At 45.6% G+C, this 22,095-nt stretch overlaps 1 protein-coding gene across 5 annotated transcripts in view; it reads left to right on the top strand.

The window, feature by feature from the left end:
• The first annotated feature begins 8,683 nt into the window (after positions 1-8,683).
• The window catches only part of CLIP2 (CAP-Gly domain containing linker protein 2), a 79,992-nt gene continuing 66,580 nt past the window's right edge, over positions 8,684-22,095 (top strand). For 3 of the 5 annotated variants that reach the window (XM_074890554.1, XM_074890553.1, XM_074890550.1), the window contains exon 1: positions 9,063-9,219. The gene's annotated coding sequence lies outside the window, so the exon portion shown is untranslated. Of the gene's footprint in view, positions 8,794-9,062; positions 9,220-10,277; positions 10,346-22,095 lie in introns of those variants that run through there. The other 2 variants (XM_074890551.1, XM_074890552.1) reach the window with 2 other exon arrangements.

Below are 22,095 nucleotides of genomic sequence, written 5' to 3'. Positions count from 1 at the left end.
GGCATTCTTACTCAACCTCCTCTTTGTTGGGACACATTGCTCTGAGCTGGGAGGAGGTGATCCTTGAATATCAACCAGCTTTCTTGGGCCCCTCTTCCCTCCAGGGCTTTATCCCATGATACTTTGCCAAGCAGATCCCTGAAGAGACCAAAGTCTGCTCTCCTGAAGTCCAGGGTAGTGAGCTTGCTGTACACCCTCCTCGCTGCCCTAAGGATCTTGATCTTCACCATTTCATGGTCACTGCAGCCAAGGCTGCCCTTGAACTTCACACTCCCCACCAGCCCCTCCTGGCTGGTAAGAAGAAGGTCCAGCACAGCACCTCTCCTCGTTGGCTCCTCTATCACTTGGAGAAGGAAGTTATCATCAACACATTTCAGGAACCTCCTGGCTTGCTTGTGCACTGCAGTGTTGTCCCTCCAAGGGATATCAGGGTGGTTGAAGTCCCCCATGAACACCAGGGCTCGTGACTGTGAGGCTGCTCCTGTCTGTCTATAGAGGGCCTTATCCACTCGATCTTCCTGGTTGGGTAGCCCATAGCAGACCCCCACTATAACGTCACCTGCCCCTGCCCTCCTTTTTATCCTGACCCATAAGCTCTCGTTTGGCTCCTCATCCATCCCCAGGAGGAACTCCATGGACTCCAGCAATGACCACGCTGACCTAGAGGGTGACCGCCCCTCCTCATCTCCCCTGCCTGTTCTTCCTGAAGAGCCTGTATCCTTCCATACCAACACTCCAGTCATAGTGGCCATCCCACCACATCCCCATGGTGCCCTGCAGCTGCACACATGTTTCTAGCTCCCCTTGTGTATTCCCCATGCTACCTGCGTTTGCGTAGAGGCAGTTAAGTTGGGCCTCATGAAGCTGCAGTTCCTTTGTGCTGCTCTCCAGGTGCTCTCCTGCTGCCCTGTGACCCCTCTCCAGGCTCTGGGCAGCTATTGCTGGCACTGGTATCAATCTGGTAGGAGTGGGATGGGTTAAGGGTCCCCTCCCCCAGCGACTTTAGTTTAAAGCCCCCTTCACCAGCTTGGGAAGCTGATGGCCGAAGATGCACTTCCCCTTCTCTGACAGACAGACCCCACCAGCCCCCAATAGGCCAGGCTTCTCAAAGCGAGTCCCATGATCTAAGTAGGTGAACCCCCGGCTGTGGCACCAGTCCTGTAACCAACTGTTGATTTACTAAACTCAACTGGCCCTTTCAAGCCCCTTCCCTTTGACCTGGAGGATTGATGAAAAAAACTACCTGTGCTCCAGAGTCCCTCAGCGCTGCTCCCAGGGCTCTGTAGTGCTTCTTGATACTCCTCAGACTGCTCCTGGCTGGGTCACTGGTGCCCACGTGAAATAACAGCAGCAGATAACAGCCAGTGGACTGCACAAGGCTCAGTCCTGTGCCGGGGACTGTAAGTCTCTCAGCAGTATCATTTTTCCTCTTTCACTGTTAGTCAAAACAGTTGTTGAGATGGAGGGAGTTTCCATTTTACACCAGTAAAATCAGAAACGAGATCAGAGTCCAATTGTCATGTACAGTGCTCTATAGAAAGCGACACTAGCAGCATTCTCGCAGTGATTCTTCCTTATTGGAACATATAATACAATTTATGTAGTGCAATTAATAAAACTAAATTGACAGGAAACTGAAGAAGTGTGTGTAAGTTCCTGGATCTGGGTTATATCATGGCATTTGACAGACAAAATCCACATTATAAAGGACTTTCTGTAATAAATATTCTAAAATGAAAACAAACACCCGGTAAAGGATCAGGCTTTCTCAACCTTTCTATATGGGTTTTAGTAAGACTGGGATTTTTGGGAGTCATGACTGCCCTTTCTGCCTGGCAATCACTGCAGCCATATCCAGTCGGTGAGGGAGGTTCTCTGGGGCATCTTGCTACTCTGCTGCACAAGACATATTATTTCTGTGTAAGTAAATAATCTCATTTTTATAAAGATACCACACTGATCCTTTTAATGTCATTCTGAAAAATGACAGCTAGGATCAGTGGATGGTTGAATGGGTTGATGGTGGAAACAAACTATGGTGGGAAAACTGAAATTCTGACATACGGTAGATAGTACCTCTGTACCAGAGTAGCATGCTTCTGTTGCAAATGGACATTTCTGTGAAAACAAAATGCAGTTTAATTACCATCCAGCGCTCTCCTGGAGACAGGACAGCAGCCATTGTCCTGCATCAGTGCTGAAACAAGATGTGCTGTGGGTTTTGGGCTGTGCATTTATGCTGTGCTCCTTACTGCGGTGTTTAACTTAGGTCAGTCAAGGTCTTGGGTTGAAACCTCTCCTTAATTAAAAACATACATATGTTTGCAGGAAGTAGAGGGAAGCTAGTTGTACTGTCAATGACCTCCTACCTTTTCCATATTCCTTCTGCCTTACACAAGAAAATTGCTAATATTCCACGCCTCGCTATGGAGCCAGCACAGCTCTAGCAGAGCTCATTAACGTAGGCTTATGTCTCACCCAGTATGCAAAGCTGGCTGGGAACAACTAGCTTATGGGTGACTTTAATGACTGGAAATTAGTGGACTGTAGGTGATCCTGCATGGGACTGTAACGCATGTAACTGTCTTTTATGCTTCAATTTTCTCATCTGCAGATTGTTACAAAGACAGTTTCTTGTGTGCTTTGGGATCTTCTGGGAAAGTGTGCCTGCTGTTAAATTACAGTGTCAGTGCCTTTTTGGGGATAGCCTTGCTTTTCCAGAGAATTAAAGGCTAAGAAACTGAAGTGGCAGGACTGGATGTTTCAGTGGTCAGTGCCCACATTCAGGCCAGCTGTCCAAACCACCTCCACGCATTGCCTGCTGAGGACATTTTAAAAGTCTAGCTTTTCTCTAAGTGTCAAAATTGGAGCTCATTTCTCTCCTCTTCCCCAATAAACACAGCTTCAATTGTGGGTACTGAAATTGTTTTTCAAGTTCTAGGCACAGATAGGAAGCTTTTTTGTGCTGGCTCCCGTCCCTCATCTTTGATCTAACGCACTCCAGTTCATGCAAAGGAAACAGGACTTTTGCCTCTCACAGGCGCTGCACATTCTGTAGCTCTGGTAGAAAACATCTGGTGCTTCTATCTGGTCTGAAATAGTGTTTGTGTCAGGGCCCAAACAACAGGGAAATAGATTGCTTTTTTTTCATACAGTACAGGCTGGCTCCAATTTGTTACAGACCCTGTTCGACCAGGTCAGAGAAAATAATAGATCTTCACACCCCTGGCAACAATGAGAGAGGTCTGGTGGCACATACTTGGAGCAGCAGCAGCAGAAGAGGGGAATCATTTTTTGACATACAAAAATAGTAACCGAGCCAAAAGGGATTTTGATTTGCAATGCACAGAGACAGTGCTTGCGTGGTTTGCAAATGGCTGGTGCTGGTATACATGATGCTTTAGCAACCGGAAAAATGCAGAGTTGCCCCATTTTGAGTGATCTTTGTCTCCCTGTACTTTCCTGAGGATACACGGAGCTACACAGAGGTATACAGAGAATTACCAGAGGCTTTATAAAATAGGCTGCAGCTTCACCTAATGAATAGAGTATAAGAGACTGTGCTGGGAGCTCTAAGGCTGGCTTTCTTCTGTGACTTGAATGTGTATAAACAGAAATGCATGAACTGAGTGAAGTACAACATGATAATGCCCAGAGTCTGGCCACCTAGGTTCTGCACCCAGCTGTACTGCTGCGTTAGAGTGGGCCTTGGGAAGATAAACTAATCCCTCCCAATTTTGATTTCTGTGTCTACAAAATATAGGTGATGTTTGCTCACCTTTGAGGTCAGTAGGCATAAAAGTCCCTTTATTTGTGCAAGCCTGGCTAAGTCCAACTGTCAATTGTTCCGATCTTTAAAAAATGGACTAAGCAAAGGACAGCCTGCTCTTTAGTCTCAATTCAGACAAGCAACAACCTTTAGGGCAACAACAAGGGAAATGAAAATAAATATGTGGTACTGTGCTGGAATGGGAGGGCTGCTTAGAATGGCTTATCCACTACTTAACCTCTGATTTTTTGCTGTGTTTCCCCACCACCACCCCCCTTGCTCATGAATATGATGTTGTACTCATTAGCACCAAATCTCCCTTCAATATCTCCATGATCTGATCTTCCTGTATTACTTTCTTTTGGTCACGCTTAGTTGTAGATGTTCAACACTGAAATGTAGATGTTGACAACCACATTTCGTTCTGTTTCAGCTGGATGATCACAGATATGTTATTTTTAATCTCCATGACTCATTTACTTAATCTGGAAAGAGGAGCTTCATCTTCAGATAAAAGATTGGCAATAATCTACTGACTTTAAAAAAAGAGCTATTCCAAATTTTCCCCTACCAGTGTGATCTTGTGTAGGTCATTTGAACAAACATGGTATCAGAGGACAGAAGGCCTCCACTTAATGGATGCTGAATTTCTCTGAAAATCCACTTGCCTTTGGGCTCATGGATAGGAAACAGTCTTAGTGATAAAAATTACACTATTTCTTCGATCATGCAGTGTGGTCTATTTTATTGTTTTGCATTTGTGTGGAGTGCTGTCCCACATTCCTCAGAATCATTGCTACTGCCGCAAGGTAGTTTGCTTTAAAAATGTAGAACAACAGGAACCAGAGTGTGCTAATGATTGAATTATACTGATTGTTGAAGTTTAAGTAACAGTTAATGCACTAATTTCAGTATAGGAAATACACTAAAAAAGCAGTAAGAGCTCCTCTTGATCTTCATAATTAATGAGAACTGCCATGATCCTTCAACATATTTCCACCCACACTTTCTTTTATGTTAACAAGTGTGTAGGAATGCACAGCAGTCAGCCAAGCAGAAAGCCTTCTTTCAGAGCACTTTCCATCACACTGTGCAAGCCATGTGCGCTCCCCTGAAGGGTCCCGGAGCCAGATCTTGCCCATGTTGAATCCCAGCCAACAGTCTAATTTCTTTCAGTGAAACAGAACAAAGTCAGGCCTTCAGACAAGAACGTACCTAACACCCGTGTCTGATCTACATGCACCCAAATAAGCATCATCAGCTGTGCTGAGCATTTCTGGAAGGAAAATGAGTGGAATTCATATCACTTAACTTTAGACATCTCATTTGGGCTAATTCTCTACTACCCCTATAATTCACGGATGGAAGCGAACGTTGTTAGAGAGCAGTTAATTCATTTTAGGTTTCTGCAATATTGGGAATAATAATAAGGGGAATTGCACCCCAGTGCCTGTTTCTCTGCACTCATTATATAGGAAGTCTAGACAGTTGGCTCGGATATAGATGTCTGAAGATAGATGAGAGGTTTCTTTCACCTAAGCAGATACAACAGAATCTGCTGGATATTAGAGGCTTTGCAGTGGCTCTCGGTTGGATAACAAATGCCTGAAAACATGACGCCACTTTGCTGAATCGTTGCAACTGTGCAAGATCTTAACAGTTTAAAAACTGTTTACAAGAAGTTTTTGAACTTTACTCTTGGCCTAGAATGGGTAAGGCCTAAAGCAGTCACTGATCTTCAAGATAAGAAGTTCTTTCAGCAGCTCTGTAATCAAAGGGAAAAACCAGCTTTTCTTTAAGTCACTGCTTTAATCTTGTTTCTCCCCCCAATGCTGGAATTTTGTGCTTTGCCACCAAATGCAGCAGGGTATTTATAGTATCAGCTTGAATGAATAGTAAGAACTTAGGCTTCTGTTGTGGCTGCATCTTTGAGATGATGGAAATCACATAACTGTAAGTTGACAGTAATGAAGTTGCACAGTATTTTCAAATATAGTTGTTTCTGCCACCACTCAGTTCCCACAGTACGTTGGCAGGGCAAAGGGATATATTTGGTAGGGATTTATAGGCACGTGGTAGGGAAAAGGCTGAAAGGATTCAACTCTAGTGCTTTTGCTGACTTCTGGGATCCTGCTGTCACCACTTCATGTGGCCTATATATGTTCTCTGCAGTCTTTAAAAGGTAGCTGCCTTTGGGGAACAAGTGCAGGATCAGGGCTTTAGGAAGTGTAACCTACTGGTACGTGACAAATCAAGTGTCTCATCAGCTCTTTGCGGAGAGGTGCTTCATCTCCTGCCGCTGGGTAATAAAATGGAGAGATACTTGAACACACTGGCCATTTCTTATCTGCTGTCTTTATTCAAACAATATAGATAACAGCAAAACACAAAATGTTTGTTCTTTTTGTTTCCCTAGATGCTTGTGTGAGTATTTCCTTGGTTTTTACATTACTTTGTCTGTGTAATGCTTCAGGATAATTTAAAAGAAAACTGCTGTGAAGCTGTTTAGTGATCCCAATAGCTAATGCAAATACTTACCAAATCAGAATAACGGATCAGTCAAGTGGAGACAGTTTTGGCTATCTGTGAGAAGCCACTTTTCAAAACAAGATATATATCATACCACATAAAATAGGAGGGTAGTATACAGCAAGAGGTTTATCAGGCAAATATGATAGTCCAGAAATGTCAGCGATTGCATACCAGCTTTCTACACGTAATGGTTTAATTGAAAGTCATGGCTTTGCTCACCTGTGTAAAACTAACAAGTCCTCATACATTCATAGGTTTAAACTTAAGTGTCTCCTGTGCTTCCGCATAGCTGGGATCATCAGTGCAGGGTTGTTTGCCTGCATGCAAATAAAATAATAAATAAATGGTTATTGGGAAATAGTAGTGGCACTCTGCAGAATGATGGAATTTCAACATTTATTTTTATCCTGAAGCTTTGTTTGTGAAAAGCAGGTAGAACAAAAGCTGAGGGATAGCTTTGTGGGAGAGCTCTTGATGGCAAAGACACAAATTCATGTCTATGGGTACTTCGGCCATCTCACTGCGAGAGCTCTGGCCTCCTTCTTTCCCTGGAAATTCCCTTGAGAAAGTTTAGTCAGAGAGGCAGATTTGTTGAAAGGATTCAAGGAAATTACTTAAGACCTGTGAAATTTTTCTAGCTTCATCTTACTGGGCTCGATTCTCCTCTTGGTTTTGCACCAGATTGCAGAACGCAGGAGCGTGAGGGAAACCTGGCCCTGTGGTGTGCAGGTCTGCCTCTTCTTCAGGGAGCGTGCAGTGCCAGGCACAATGGCCTCGGGTTGCAGGACACCTTGAGTCACTACTGGAATATAAAATATAATAGTCATTACAATATATGACTATTTGCACACAGAGCCCTTGGGACCACTGAGTTCTAAAGAAGAAAACAAAAGCACTTGTAAAATTCAAGACTTCTGCTGCTGAAATGGAGACGCAATGAGAAACGTGCCAGCTTGCAACGTAGCGTGTCAGTCCTGGGGCCCCGTCCTGCAACAATTTGAGACTGAAGACGGGAAATGGCGTTGAGTTGCTGCGTGTACCACAGACTATTGGCAAGCAAAATATAACCCCAGACTTGCTGACCTTCTTTGTCATAATGTAGGCATAGGGCTGTAAATTAAACATTTATATGGAAGTCTTTTTAATAAGAACAAATTAGTGTATATAAGATACAGCATAAAATTGTGCAGTTGATCAAAAATGAGGTTTAAGTTCTGAGCAATGCCAGATTTGAAATCCTACCCTGAAGCACCTGAAAACATTAAAGAGGATTTTTTTTCAAAACGGCTTTAAATTTACACTCCTCCTTCTTACAAAATGCATGGCTGCATGTAACGCTTCTCGTTAGTCTGTCTGGAACTTGCAAACGGAGGTCACCATCGTTGCTCCATCACCATTTTGATAAGGAAAGAAACTTGGACCTAAGGATACAAACTGGCAGAGCTGGCAAAGCAGGGGTGAAGCTGGACGGAGAAGTGAGACGTTCTGTTGGAGTCCAAGCCTGATTCAGTAAGCACCTTCTTGTCTAGTTCTTCTCCTGGTGACATACTGTCTCCCTAGGCAACCACAGATTAGAGAGGAGACAAAAAATCTTGTATCCAGAACCACAAAGCAATGACTTGAGCTTGGATGTAGGGAAAATATCAGGGAAAGGCAGTGAACTAACTAACAGTTGAAGCAGAGGCGTTGGAGTCAGGTGCTTCAGTTTCTATTTTTGACTTGGACCAGCCATTTCACTTCGCTTTGGCTTCCCCTCTGCAAGATGGAAAACGAGGATGCGTGGGGCTGGATTGTCTTGCTGAGGCCTGGGCTGTCAGATCTCATATTCTGGATGATGCTCGGTTGACCTCAGCTTTGTTCTTCTCTGCTTTACTGCCTGCATCCCCTTCACTTGCATTTCCTGGGCCCACACTCCGGGTACGGATCTGGGTCACAGCAAAACTTTGGGGCTGTTGCCAGGTGTTACTGCCCAGCCCCGGGCCTTCCCCCGGAGTGTCTGGAGTGCAAAATCTCACACGCTGCCCCCTGTGTGACGGGGTGTCTGTAGAGCTAGTGAAGTGCATTGAATAGCGTTGTGGCCCTTGTACTCCTCCACTCCTCTCCGAATTAAAGAAGCAATTTCAGGGCACAGGCACTAGATATGACCCTGCACCGTTGTGTCTCCATCTGACGTCAGCCCAGGTACAGCTCTGGGAGTTACCAGCAGAGAGGTGGTGAGGGCCAAGTGATGATTATCAGCTCAGCCCACCCTTCCTGGCTTGGAATCAACGGGTTCCCAAGGCTGCAGGTGCTTTCTCTTTGCTGCGTTCCCCAGAAAATCCCTGGTAATTAGGGCTCTCTCCTTTTTTTTTGCAGGAAGCACCTCCACCTCCTCCTGCCCTTCTCTTATCAATCGAATTCGCTACCATGTAAATTCAGGTGTGCTTAGAGAACTCCTTTCCAGAGATCAGACACAGAGCTGGGAGGGAGGCCGCATCTCCGTCAAGGAAAAGGTGAACTTCGCGGTGATTTTTTTTTTTTTTTTTTTTTCCAGAAATGAGTGCGAAGGGCTGCGGGCAGCCAGGAGGAGCCTCCGCGCTGCCTTTCCACCCTCCCGCCCGGCTTCCGGCGGCGCGGGGGCCCGTCAACCAGGAGGATTTCGGCGCGGGGCGGCCCCGGGCCGGCCCCTTTGTTCGCGCGGGCCGCAGGGCCCGGCCGTGCCCCCGCAGGCGGCGGCGGCGGCCGGGAGGAGCGAGGGCGGGAGCCGCGGTGCCGGCCCCGGCATCCGCCTCCGCCAATCCGGCCGCCCGCCGCGCTCCCTCCTTCCCGCCCGGCCCCGCCGCCGCCGCGCAGGGAGTGGCACGGCGGCCGCCTGCCAGGGGCTGCAGCCCGCGGCGGCACCGCGGCTCCCGCTCCGCTCCCCGGCGGGCTGCGAGAGGGTAAGGGGGGGCGCGGGGGGGAGCGCCCTGAGAGCCCGCGGCGCGCCGGCAACAAAGGAGGGGGCGGATGGAGCCGGTGCGGGAACGCCCGCAGGGAGCGGGGTCTGGGCGCTGTCAGCGCCGCGATCTGCCGCTCGGTCTCCTTCGCCGCGGCGGAGCATTGTCCTCGGCCGGGGGAGGGAGGCACCGTCCTCGTTATGGGCCGCGTTTTGTGCCTTCGCAGCCCCGGGGGGCGGGCGGGACCGGGCACCCACCGGCTGGGAGGGAGGTGGGGGGGGGAGCTCGGGTGGGAGCGCGGGGGTGCTGCACCCCCAGCCGCCCACCGGCACCCCCGCGGCACGGCTGGGGCTGGGAGCAGCTGGAGGGGCAGGGCCCGATGCTGGGAAGATGGAGATCAGAGGGGGTGTCAGCATCGATCGCGCCGTGCCGAGCGAGTTTTGCCTTCGGAACGGGAGGAAAATTTTCTTTTGTCTCTGGGAAGCTGGACTGCTTGCTGGGCTTAGTCGCCTCTCTGGATTTTTGTTCTTTAATGATCCAGATATCGATGTTAACCACATACTGCGGGATTTGATGTTTTTTTTTTTTTTGTCTGTAGCAAGGAGAGGTGCTGCTGAGGAAGGCCCCGCTGGGTCGGGCTGCAGGCACTCGCGTACAGCTCAGGCTGTGAATGGCAGGGCAGAGCCAGCGGGTCTCTGCCTCTTGCATCTCCTGGTACAAAACAGCAAACGGTCTGTTTGGGGAAGCATCCAGGGATGGAGGCAGAGGCATGCGTTGTTATTTCCAGGGTGTCGAGGCAGGCTGCAACGGCGTTTGGGAAGTGCTGGGAGACAAAGCACTGTGTCAGCACTGACTTATTCGCTGCTCTGCTGAGCGTCGGTCTCACAGGCCTACAAACCTTGTCTCAGGAACTCATCCTGCTGGACTGGATGTCAAGTTTCACCAGCCCATCTGTTACTGTTGGCTAGAAGCATTTCCTTGAGGGTGACTTGCAATTTGAGAAGAATTGCCCTGTGTGTGGATGGAAACATATTTGGGGTGCCTGACCGGGCTTGTAGGCCTTAGCCTCTGCCCTGCCACCGTTCCTCTACCCAGTGGTGCTCTATGAGAGCCCCTTTAACCAGCACAGGTTAGTCCTGACCCATCATTGCCGGGGAGGTGATGCTTTAAACATGGTGCAGCTGCCCATTCTTAAACATGGGTCTGGGATCTGGCATTTTAAGAAATTACCTGCCTGCTATTATAGCGTGCCAGGGCTAGGAAGGAGAGAGTCTGCATCAAACAGCTGTGTGCTCATGAAAAGATGTCGCTGTGCCTGCCAGAAATCATTCAGAGTACAGGACTTCAAAGGCTCAGCTCTGAGACAAGCCACAAGTTAGAATGTTAGCACCAGCCATTATAGGCATGTCAGAGGGAAGCTGTGCTGGAACCAGTCTATCGTCTCAGGAGCACTCATGTGTGGGGCCTGCCTTCAATTAAGGGAAAACCTGTGTGTTTCAGGAGATGCTCTTAGGATAAGTATGGACTAGATTGTCTACTGAGGCCAAGGGTTGGTACGTGCTCCTCTTCTGCTTGGCTTTCTGCTGCCTCTAGCCTTAGCCGACATAATTTACTCCAGCAAGTAGCAGTTCCTGGTACGTTTCCTCTTTCTCCCCACTTGTGCTTTTGCTGTGGCAGAAGAAATGCAGAAGAACCCAAAGGGGGATTTTCCAGTGCCGAGGGATGCAGCTGTGTTACGTGTGCCAGTGCTTCTTCCCTCTGTGGCTGGGTGGTTAAAATGGGTAAGGGCATGGGTTCCACCTCCTGATTGAGGTTGCTCTTTATCAAAATGCCTCCTCTATCCATGAAACTAGGGGAAATGACTATATTTTTGGGGGGGTGGGAGGATGTGTGGGGGTGTGTGATAACTCTGCTGAGGACAAGAGGCAATAGATAAAGCAAGTTCTATCCCCCAGATACATGGTGTCGGTACCACTTTGCAGAGTGTGTACAGTGCATGGCAAGGTTTATATACTTTCAAAGCTCTGGGAAAGCCCAGGTACAGGTAGCTAGACCTGAACATGACCTGTTGCTAACCTACATTAGACACTGGTATGCACTTCTTTAGAGATATCTGTAGGTATTTATAGAGAGATCTATTTTTTCATAAATATCTTTTATAAATACCTTATGACCCATTTCCCCCTCCATCTCCCAAGGGGTCTGGGCACAAGAACGACCAAGGAAGCTGCTGACGTGGGGTGAGAAAGCCTGTTTTCTGCTGCCTGTAGTTGAGTTTAAAGACAGCCAACAACCTCTGGCTGTTCTTTTATTGCTGTTTTTGTGATATTTACAGTAGAATTTCAGGTTTTGTTTGCTTGGGAGAGCACCTTGGCTGATAGTACTGGTGATGTCAGAACCCAGCAAGAGTGGGGCTTTGTTTTACTGGTCGCTTTTCTAAAACAACCAAGGTAGGTAAGCTGCCAAATAAAGACAGCAAACTGTCCGAGGTCACTCCAGAAGCCCAGGTTAGAGAAAGAAATTGGACTTGGTCTCCTTGAGTCCTACTCTAATCCTGCTTTCTCCATGCGGCCGTCCTTTCTGTCCTGCCTGAAAGCTCTTGTCTCTATGCCTGATGCTGACAGAGAAACACAGAATTCTGTCAGTGCACTGATGTACAAAGTCTCTTTCTGCAGTACCACCATGCTCTCGGAGCATTTCCTCCTGCTCTGCTGAGAGGACCCTGTGCGCTGTGTTTGTCATTTGTACTTTGCTGAACTGTGATGCTAAACAGGACAAAGCAAATTCACTTTCCTCATAGTTGGATTTAATTTCTTGCTCGTACATTATTGTGCAGTAGTTCTTGCTGTAGCTACCAGTGGAAAAATGACTTCATTGCATGTGACTCTGAGTCTGGCACCTTAAACTAATACTTACTGCTATTCCTGAAAAAAAAAAATCCCAAAGAAATCCCATTTAAAACAAAACAAAACCCCCACAATATTTCTGCATCGCACTTTTTGGAAATCATTCCTACGCAGTGGCATGGGTTTTGTTATCTCCTTCTAAATGACTGAAGCTGTGTATATAAAATAGCTATTGTTGTTTCAGATGCAGCATAAGCAAAGAAAAATGTGTGAAGAAATAAAACCAAGCATTGTCATATTTTATTGTTGCAGTTTAAATTTTTTTTACTTCAGTATGATGGAATAAAAAATGATGCTGGCTTGAACTGGCACTGAAATTAGGTGGTACTTCCTTTTCAGTGGTTTATTTTTATTATGCTAATGTTTACCACCTGGATAGTTGTAGAGAAATGTGGCACAGACTAGCGAAATGCCCTGCTGCAGATTCTGAGCCAGCTGTGAAGTTCCCATCTCCCCATCCCTGTCTGTGCTGAAGCACAAAGGGAATCTGGAGTTTGTTTGGTTTATTTTGAGAGTTGATGTTCTGAACTCTGACTCCCTTGATAACTCCATTTGTGCCTGGGAAAGCCAAATGATTATTTTTGAAAAGTATTTATACTCTGTGTCTATAAAGTAAACACTTCAGAAAGATTTCCCATGTCCTTTGATGTGTTGGATATTCAGAGAGATAGTAGTGCCTAATTCTATCCCTGGCAACTATTAATCTCTGACACTGTTTTTTGAGTAATCTTAGGAAGAAGCTTTTTCTCTCTGTTCTGTTTCTCCCAGGTACAAAATGGGTGATGCAGTTCTGACCTCCTTTGAGGTCTGTCAATGAAATGCTCTGTGGATGTTGGATATTTGGGTCTTGGAACTCTTTAATCACTTTTTGGTGATTTTTAATCCCTCTCCTGTGGTCCCTCACACTGTTCCTTTAAAAAGATAATGTAAATAAAATTGTATTGCTTGGGCCAGAGCTCTTGGTCAAAATTAATCCTATTTTATTTTGGTAAATAACCTGCCTTGTGTAGTAAAGGGTGCATAGATATTGGTTACAGTGAGAGGACTTCACAACAATTTGGAGTGGCAGAATCCTCGAGAGGTCCATCTGCCTGTTCCAGGCTGAGTCTGTCTTCATCTCTGCCATTCAAGGCAGAGGTTTGAAGATCTTGTTTTTGTTTTGTCTTTTAAAGGATAGTGTGGGCAGTGGGGGAGTTTCTACATCCTCTCTGGACAGACTAGCTCAGTTTGAACTAATGTTGTAGTTAGAACTTCATAGTATGTGTCTTCCCCATTGTTTTGTTTGTTGTCATTGTCACCCTGTTACTGTACAAAGGTGTTTCATTGACAAACCCAGCACAATTTCTTTTGCAGCAGGAACTTCTTTTGCAGCACATCCTCTGGAGAGGCAGAGGAAGGTTTCCAAACCAAGGCACCAGCTTCTGGCATAGTCACTAACAAAGGCTTTCTCTGGCTGGTCTGTTCTTTTTCTTCCTTTGACATATTCCTCCCCCCCTTTATTTATTGCATCATGCTCTGAAAAATTCTGTGTCCGCCAATTAGTGCTGGAAACTTTTCAGTAATCCTGACAGGAGCAAAAAGCAGCTGGCTGTCGAAACAAACAGCACTTTCCCATCCTTTGCAAGTACACCCGTTCATGACCTGCAAGTGTGTCCACTGGATGCAGAGGCTGTCCCGGCTGGGGAACAAACCTCCCTAGAAAGAGGCCTCTCCTGGAAGATGTGGAGAGGCGCTTATGTCATGAGATGTATTTAATGGACTTTTTAGCCTCATATTTGGCTGTCATATATTTATTGTGTGCTATACTTCCTCAGTGGCTCCTGTCAGCCCCTCTGCCTGAAGCCTATCCTGGTGATTAAAGTCTGCTCCTTAGCTATAATTAGCATATAGCCATTTGTTTTATAACTGAGAACCTTACTATGCAAACTGGAGTAGGTCAGTCTGCAACCTTGAATAAGTGCTTTTTTTTCCTCTGGACTTCTGTTTCCCAGCTGGTACATTTGGGATGCTTTAGCTGATGACCAATCTGCCAGCCATTCCTAATGGAGATTTAATGATGGACAACATGGCACAAAAAGGCAGGCTTGTGTGGAATATGCTGCTGAGGCAGAGGAAGCTGTTTTGCCTTACCCAGTTCATATTTTACACATTCATTTACGTAGGCTTTTACTGGGATCTATGAAGTAGCTTTCTGAACTTGCTAAATCTCTCCTCCGTAGGAAAAATTTACATTTGTATGTATATTTGTATATATGTTTCTCATAAGTGATACTGGCAGTAAGCAGTGCCACCTGTGAGCTTACTCTTGATGTCTCTGAAGCATCTGCAAGCTTTTTTTTTTTCCTTTTTTCTCTCTGAATCCCCACTCGAAGCACATTGGCTAGATGGTAGGAAGGTGTGGGAACACTTCCAGCACACTGACATGGAAATATCAAAGTCAAATGATGCTTTTGGGAATCATATGGTTCAGGCTTGTGGAGTGCTATGATATACTCTGCCTTAGAGTGCCAGAAACATTGATTGCCATTGTTAGAAGTGACAACTTGGTTTTTGCTCTTCCTCTTTGGTTGAAACAAGACCAGTCTGCATTGGCGACATCGTGCCAGCGCTCTGCATTGTAATGTGCTTGAGCTGCTGTTTGTAACCACTCTATACTTGATTGGCTAGATTAGATTATATCTTGATCTCTACAAAAACATAATTGTGGTCTTGCCTGCATTGGCGGAGAGATTAACAACACTTGCAGTATAAAACCAACCCGTTTCTGTGAGAAATGAAGGAGCAGCTAGGGACACGTGGTGGCTCTGTAAAGCTCTGACTAGAACATGTAGTGCTGTGATACTTCATGAGAGTGGTGGGCTGATCCATCTGTCCTGCCTACCTGCATGCAGGCTGGATTCACCCTGTCAGCATCACTCTTATCTCCAGAGATATGAAACGTTAAATCCCATTTTTAGCACTGATCCATCTAGCCAGATCTGTTCCTTTTGGCTGCTGGCATCTATACGTCAAGCACTGCTGTATGTGTGCTTCCCAATGGCACGGTAGTGTATAGATAGAAATGCTGATTAAAACCAGGCTGTGGAGCAGTACAGCTCTTGCAAGGTCTCTGTTGCTGCTGAAGGAGACAGGGATTGACAGCCTTTCCCAGATACGTGCAGCCTGTGCTGTGACAGCCTCTCTCGTTTTGGCCAGCCCAGCACGTGGTTCTGGTGGGAGCTGTGTAGGTATGTCGGTGTCAGCTGAGGTCTGGGGGAAGTCGCAGTGTTTGTAGAGGCTGGGGAGAAAGCAGCAATTAATGCATGTAGTCCAGAGGTCAGCTGCTTAAGTGGGAGGCTGAGTGCAGGGTGGTGAATCCCCAGGGAGGAGGAGGAGGAGGGTGCTCCAGGGAATAACTGCGTCCAGCATTGCTCTGCTGGCGCCAGCGCAGCGATGGGAAGCAGGATGCTTGAGTGTGGGTAGAGGGGATGGGGCTTACACGGTACCTTGGTGCTCTGGAGAGAGAGTGGGCTCGCTCCTCCCTAGCATCTTCGGTTTGGTGATCTCGGACCTTTTGATAGGTACTGGTGGTGTAACCTTCCTGGTCTACCACACTTCTGTTCGCAAGCTTGGTACCATCATCATCCCTCTTTATGTGGCAAGGAGATTACTGGCTGCTGTGGAAGAAGAAAGCAGGAGTACTGCCTGTCAGTGCTGCATTTCCACTGTGAGATGATGGTCTGTATTTGCTGTTCAGCTTACCTCCTCTTGTATCTCAGCTTACTCTTAGCAGTCAGAGTGTGAAGGTGGGTTAGTTATTCTTCCAGCTTTTGGGAACAGTTGCTTTGTTTGGAGGAACGAGATGATGTTAGCTCGCAGTATTTAGCATAGAGTTTGTCCAAGGCCTGGTGAGACATAGCCTGGGATGTTGCGTGCATTTTGGATTGGCCATGTCTAAATGAGACTGAATTCAATGATGGAGGTTTAGAGAAGGTCTCCTAAGATCAACCAGGAAACAGTGAGTCTCGTATCTCAGGACCTCTCAAAGGAGAGCACTGCTTGTTCAGAATGACATAGTGAAGGTGGTGAAAGGGCAAAGCTGTCTCATGGGGGCTGGCCACAATGGGAGAGTGTCAGAGTTGTGCAAAGGGCAGAGTAGGTATGTAGGCAGAAGGCTGGCTTGAATAAATCTGGGCTGGCAACTGGTGAGGAGGTTGCCAGCCAGCGGAGGCTGAAACTAACACTGCTGAGCTGCAGGAATGAAAAATCTTGTGGTTTTATAACTAAACAAAAGGATTGCATCAGGTGCAGGGTAGGCCCTTCCTGTCCTGCATCCCTGCCTGAAGTTTCAGCAGCTTGTGGAGAGGCAGGATCAATTTTTTCCTTAATGTGACATTGTTTGCATTGGGGTTCTTCTGCCCTCTACATAACACCTACAGTACCAGTGGCCCAGGGCAAGGCTTTGCTCTTGTTCCTGCTATAATGGCCAGGTCTCCACTGCATACCAAATTGTATTAAATGTGTGACTGTGTTAATATGATGTCTTTTACAAGTGTGCTTGGAGGTGTGTGTAGCAGCACTAGTGGAGCGCAGTGGGGGCTTCAGTGGCAAGCTCAGTGTGTCCCAAGGTATCTTCTGTTACACCAGAAACGTTGCATTCCATTCCTATTTTCTTTGCTTTTAACCATATCATCTGCAAGTTTAAACTGGTACAACTGCACTACCATCAGACAGGCTGTCATAACACTGCACTGAAAATGAAAACAAAATGCCTAGTTTCAAAAAACTTAAATGTGCAAAGAGGAAAAACTTACAAGACCAGTTGTTTTCCTGTTTTCAGCTCTTTGTTGCTTCAGCCTTTCAGTTACAGTCTACAAACCAAGGCTGGCCTGCAGAGAATTCTTCATTGCAGGTGTAAAAGGGGGGAAGAAAGTCAGGCTGGGAGGGACCTGGGTAGTGTTTTTGTTTCATAATCAAAGTCCAGGGCAGAGGTTAGATTACATAAGTGCACAAATAAAAATCTATATGTTAACCTGAGCTCTAGTGAATAACAGATTAAGTGCCAGGTTGAATTTTAATGCTACATTAAATCAAGCAGTCAAAAGCCAGGAAATTCCCAAAGTTCAGATTCTTCTGCAGCTCTGCACAGGGTGCGTAGCATGACTGAGTTATTGTATAGCTCATATTTAATTAAACAAATTGTTTCTCCAATAGTAAAATACCAAGCCATTGTAATGGAATATGTTTATCAGGTATCATTGTCTTCCCTGCACTTTGCCTGTTCTCTTCATGTTTCTTTTCCAGATACTGCTTATGACAAATAACCCTTTCTGTGAATAGGAAACTTGGATTTTGTCAAAGCTCCTTGAATTGTAAAGAAACCTTTTTGTGGAATTGAGTAGCCACTGGATCAAGTCTGAACTGATCTGGAGGACAGCAGTTCTGCTCTCTGTGTATATTCTGATCCCTTCCCATGTGAGCCATGCAATTGTGGCCCCTATATATTTCTGTGCCCTGCCCCCTGGGCTTAACTCTGGGGAGCAGAAACCCGTGTAGATCCAAGACCATCCCAAGGATTTTTCCCACAAATCAGAGATAGTTTTGCTCTGCAATTAGTGCAGAATTGTTGCTGTCTACTGTGTCAGTCTTCAGCAGGCATTTTGCCAGCATGGGGAGCGTGAGCTCATCAGCAAGCCCGTAATTAACTCCCCAGTTTGTGTATGATGACTTCCTTGAATATCCTTTGGTTTTTTTCCCCACTTTGCCTCAGGTTTTGCATTGTGGTTTTTAGTTAGTGCAATGGCATGTTTTTGCACATTCCTCCTTTAGTAACCATTGTTTTATAAGTAAATCACAGGGTGATTAGTCTGACATGGTGGTGGCTAAAACTAGATTAAAAAATATCTCAGTTCTTAAATGAAAGGCCTCTGGGCTTTTCCTTTGCATTCTGTGCTAATTATTACAAAACTTGAGTGAGAGAGAAGACTAAAGACAGGCTATTTTAGAGAGTTAACAACCTTTCAGACGTGAGGGAGACTACATAGTGACAACAGAGCTTTATGGCTGAAGAACCTCTGTGAATTCCTCAACTGCAAGGGAGAAGAAACCTGATGGCTGACAGAATATACCGGGATCCCCTGGTTCTCCCTGTGTGTATCTGAAGGCAATACTCTCATTTATTTCATTCCTGCAGTATTCTACCTCCATTCCCTCTATGGGAAGAGGAGAGCTTTTCTTGGGAGAGTAGTCTGACCTTAATTAAAAATGTCTCTTATTTCCTCTATACTTCAATTAAATGAAAGGATTTAATCCTAATCTGCCATGCACTTCAGAAATGGGTTTCTGATTGCTTGTTGGAAGGAGTAACTAATCGGAGAAGTGAGAAGGCAATGGTATGATTACCTCAGATCGGATGGAACATCTTAAGGAATTAAAAGATAAAATTGCCCTTTCTTCCCAGCATAATCTCTGTCTCTATTAGCAAAATTGCAGTTTGGCTTTATCAGATCCTGTCTCTGTGTTGATCAGATTCATTTCCTGCCCCTTTCGCAGAAGACTCTGTGGTTTGAGTCAGGCCTTTGGATTTTGTTTTAAAGGCAAAATTCTGTTCTTAAAATCCCTAGCCCGTCTTCGCAGCATGACCAGTGTTGTGGGGTTGTGACCTTGGGGCACCAAATCTTTACCTGTCCTTGCCTCTGGCATGCAGTCAGTTGGGCAGTAATGTATCCTAGAGTAACGACTCTAGCAGATGCAGCTTTCTTGCTTGAAAATCTCATTTTCCTGGGGGTGGGGAAAGTGCAGAAAAGCACTTTGGAAATATGAAGTGGATGCAACCAAATGCTCAGAAACGAGGAATGAAATAACTTTACATAACTTTAAAAAAAATATATATCAGTGTCTTTAGGCCAGTAAGGGGTTTGTGTAAGACCTAGTAGATGAGTAAGAGAGGTGGCACTGAAAGCTTTTTGCCTTTATTCTGTATGCTTATTGTTGAAGTGAGTGAAGAGCTCCTCCAGCGATCAGTGGACCCAATTCTTCTCTAGCAGTTTGTTCTCAGGGAGATGCTGGGCTTCAGGGATTGTTTTCAGCATTTACAGTGGCTGACACTGAAATCTTCTGCAAGCAGTAATGCTGTTTTCAGTGGGAGATTCTGCATGGGGAGTGCGACATGTGTGAGAATGAATTGCTGGAACAGTCAGTTGTGGGTCTCATGGGGAGTAGGGGTTGTTCTTGGGCTCTGCTAAGGCAGGTCCACTCTTGTCCAGAGTCCCAGAGGTTCTTGAATGACAGAGGCCGGGGGACCAAACCCAGAAACCTCTTCAAGGCTCCGTACTCTTTCTGAAATACAAAGACAGAACATGGGTAGAAAATTAAATTCCTGCTTTTATGTTTAACCCTCCTGAACATGCATGCGAAGGATTTGTCAAAAGCAAAGTGCTGTTGGACTTTCCCCAGCTACACATTGTGTGACAGCCATGTAGGATTGTTTCTCTTTCCTGTAGAGGATGGGGATTTACCTTGCAGGCGTAAAATGCACTTTCCATTATTCCATATGGAGTCGCTGTTATTACATTGTCAGAGCAGCTGCAGGCAGAATTCCTGGTCTTTCCAAGCTGTGACTTTATTACTAATTCAAGAGTCTTTGTGCAGATTCAGCCACACCACCACATCTTATGATAGCCTTGAAAATGGCTGAAACTGCTTGCAGACTTGCTGCCACAGGGCTGCATCCCAACCCTTGGTGTTCCTCATCCTTAGTATGAACTTGAGGAAAGGTGGCATAGTGTTTTAAATAATGGTACAATTGCTTCTCAAAAGATTATCTTAGATGGCAGTAGGTAAAAGCAGACTTTATTGTGCAAACCTTTCCCTGTCCAGATAGTTGTCTTTGAAGTCACTGATCATTTGCATGAGTCAAGATTGTTTAAAAAAAAAAGTGTTTTACTGCTTCTCTGCATTGTCTTTATCATTAACCTTCAATACAACATGGTAACCTTGATTTCCTTCAGTCTGATAACTAGATACTGTTCTTTACCATTTTTTATGGGCCTTTGTCCTGAAAAGGTCCATGCATGACTGACTGAAAACTTCAAATTTAATTTCTTACATGTGGATTTCCAAATCTGGAAAACTAGAAACCTAAATTTTGGTACTCACTTTTTCGGCTGTATATTTAATTTTAAGAGATAAGGAGTTATTTCCCCACAAAATACTGTATATACCCAACTGTTACAGCAGTGTTCAGCTGGTCTAAATTCCACTTGGGTCTGCATTCGGAACAAAATCCCTGTGCCTTGCCTAGGGTTTTGTGTTGGGTAAACACCTCATGCATCTAGATCCATCCAGAAGGAAGCACCAGGCACAGGATGGGATTCAGGCCAACTCAATCTGGTGTTTGGAAACCTGTTCTTGTGTCTTGCAGTTGTTTCACTCAATATGTCGAGGTGAACAGAACCTTAGATCGGCATATACCCACAAGGGCTTTCTTCTGGGGAGGGTGCTGAATCTGGGAGTCTTTGTTGCTTATGTTCATTTGAATGGGCTTTTGCGTCCAACCCTTGTTTTGTGTTATTCCTCTACCACATTTGAGAAATAATTGAAGTTGAAGCACCTCCAATTGTTTCTCTGTTTTTAATGTGTGCTGTTCTGATGCCTGGCCAGCGTTGCGGAGACTTGCGTATTCAGATATATTGCTCCTCGTGAAAGGTGTTTTTTGGATGTACATTTGTGCTTAGTTGAGAAGTTTTCCCCTTTTTTGAATCTGAGCCTAGGTGACTCAGATCCAGCTGTCCCCTTTTCTGATGAAAAGATGGAGAACAGAATATTTTGGTCATTTGAAGCAGGCTTTCATATTGTGCATTCCTGGGATGCTTTTCTTGGTTGTGGGAACAGACAAAACCATTCATCCCAGTATGAAAAGACTGCAGGAAGAATCTAGCGGAGATGTAGAAAATCCTTGTAATCTGTGTCATCTTGGAAAAGGAAGAAAAACAAAATAAACAGAGCTGGTGGCCCCAGAGTATCCACAGGGACAGATGGGTTTTTTTGCAGTGTGTCTGGAGAAAGTCACATTTCCATGAAGTTATATGGGAAGACAAAGCTTACAGCTTGTGCAGGTAATACAGGGAGTAGGAAAGAGAAAATAGCTCGTGTTTCTTACGCCACATACGTCATCATATTTGCCTGTGTTCAGCATCTACTGCTGGAAACAGATTTTTCAGAAGGGCTCTGTTAATAGAGCCTGTTGGGATGCTGAGGGTACAAATACAGGAGCTCAGGGCAAGTTGTTATCTCTAATGGAGCAGGGCAGTGCACTGTGGAGATACTGGCCTATGTCCCAGGTTGGGGATATTTCTGCAGCACAAAAGCTGCATCACTCGGCTGGGAGCTAATGTGGGACTTGGATGGCTCAGGGCAGTGTTGTTCCGGGTGATGAAGATGACCTAATGGTGTAATTCGGAAGAGCTCTGCGCTCTTCATTCATTCATTCTTCATTAGGAAGCATTCAGAGCTTTCTAAAAATCTGCTCATATATTTTTATGTTGAAGTGGGTAATAAACTAGTGACAGAGGAGGAGTATCTGTCCCTAGCAGCAGGCATAGTCCCCTTCAAAAGATATTTATTTTTAACAATGTATTTCTAACAAGCTGCATTTATAGTAAAATTTACTCAAGTTCATCCTCGTTTCCCTGTGTGATAATGAGTGTGCAGGTACACACGAAAGCAGTTGTCCCTGCGTCCTGGCTTTGATCAGTCTGCAGCTGGCGTTGATGAGAATGGCACTTTAGATAGGTGAATTAGCCCCTGTCAGACTGCCCTGTGAACCGGCACGCAGCGGGCCTAGCTGGGCGGGGGGTGTCTGGCTGTGATGCAGGGTGACACTTGTTTTGAAGTTTTTGAATCTGGTGTATGGCGTGGAGACCCCAGTGAGCATGGCCATGACCAAGTCGTGGTAACTATTTCAGGATAAAAGAAGCTATCTGTTCAGCGGGTA

Source organism: Strix uralensis, chromosome 20 (genome assembly GCF_047716275.1).
Source record: "Strix uralensis isolate ZFMK-TIS-50842 chromosome 20, bStrUra1, whole genome shotgun sequence".
NCBI classification, from domain to species: domain Eukaryota; kingdom Metazoa; phylum Chordata; class Aves; order Strigiformes; family Strigidae; genus Strix; species Strix uralensis.
Note: the sequence above shows the minus strand (reverse complement) of the source record. Positions and strands in the feature narration are given on the sequence as shown.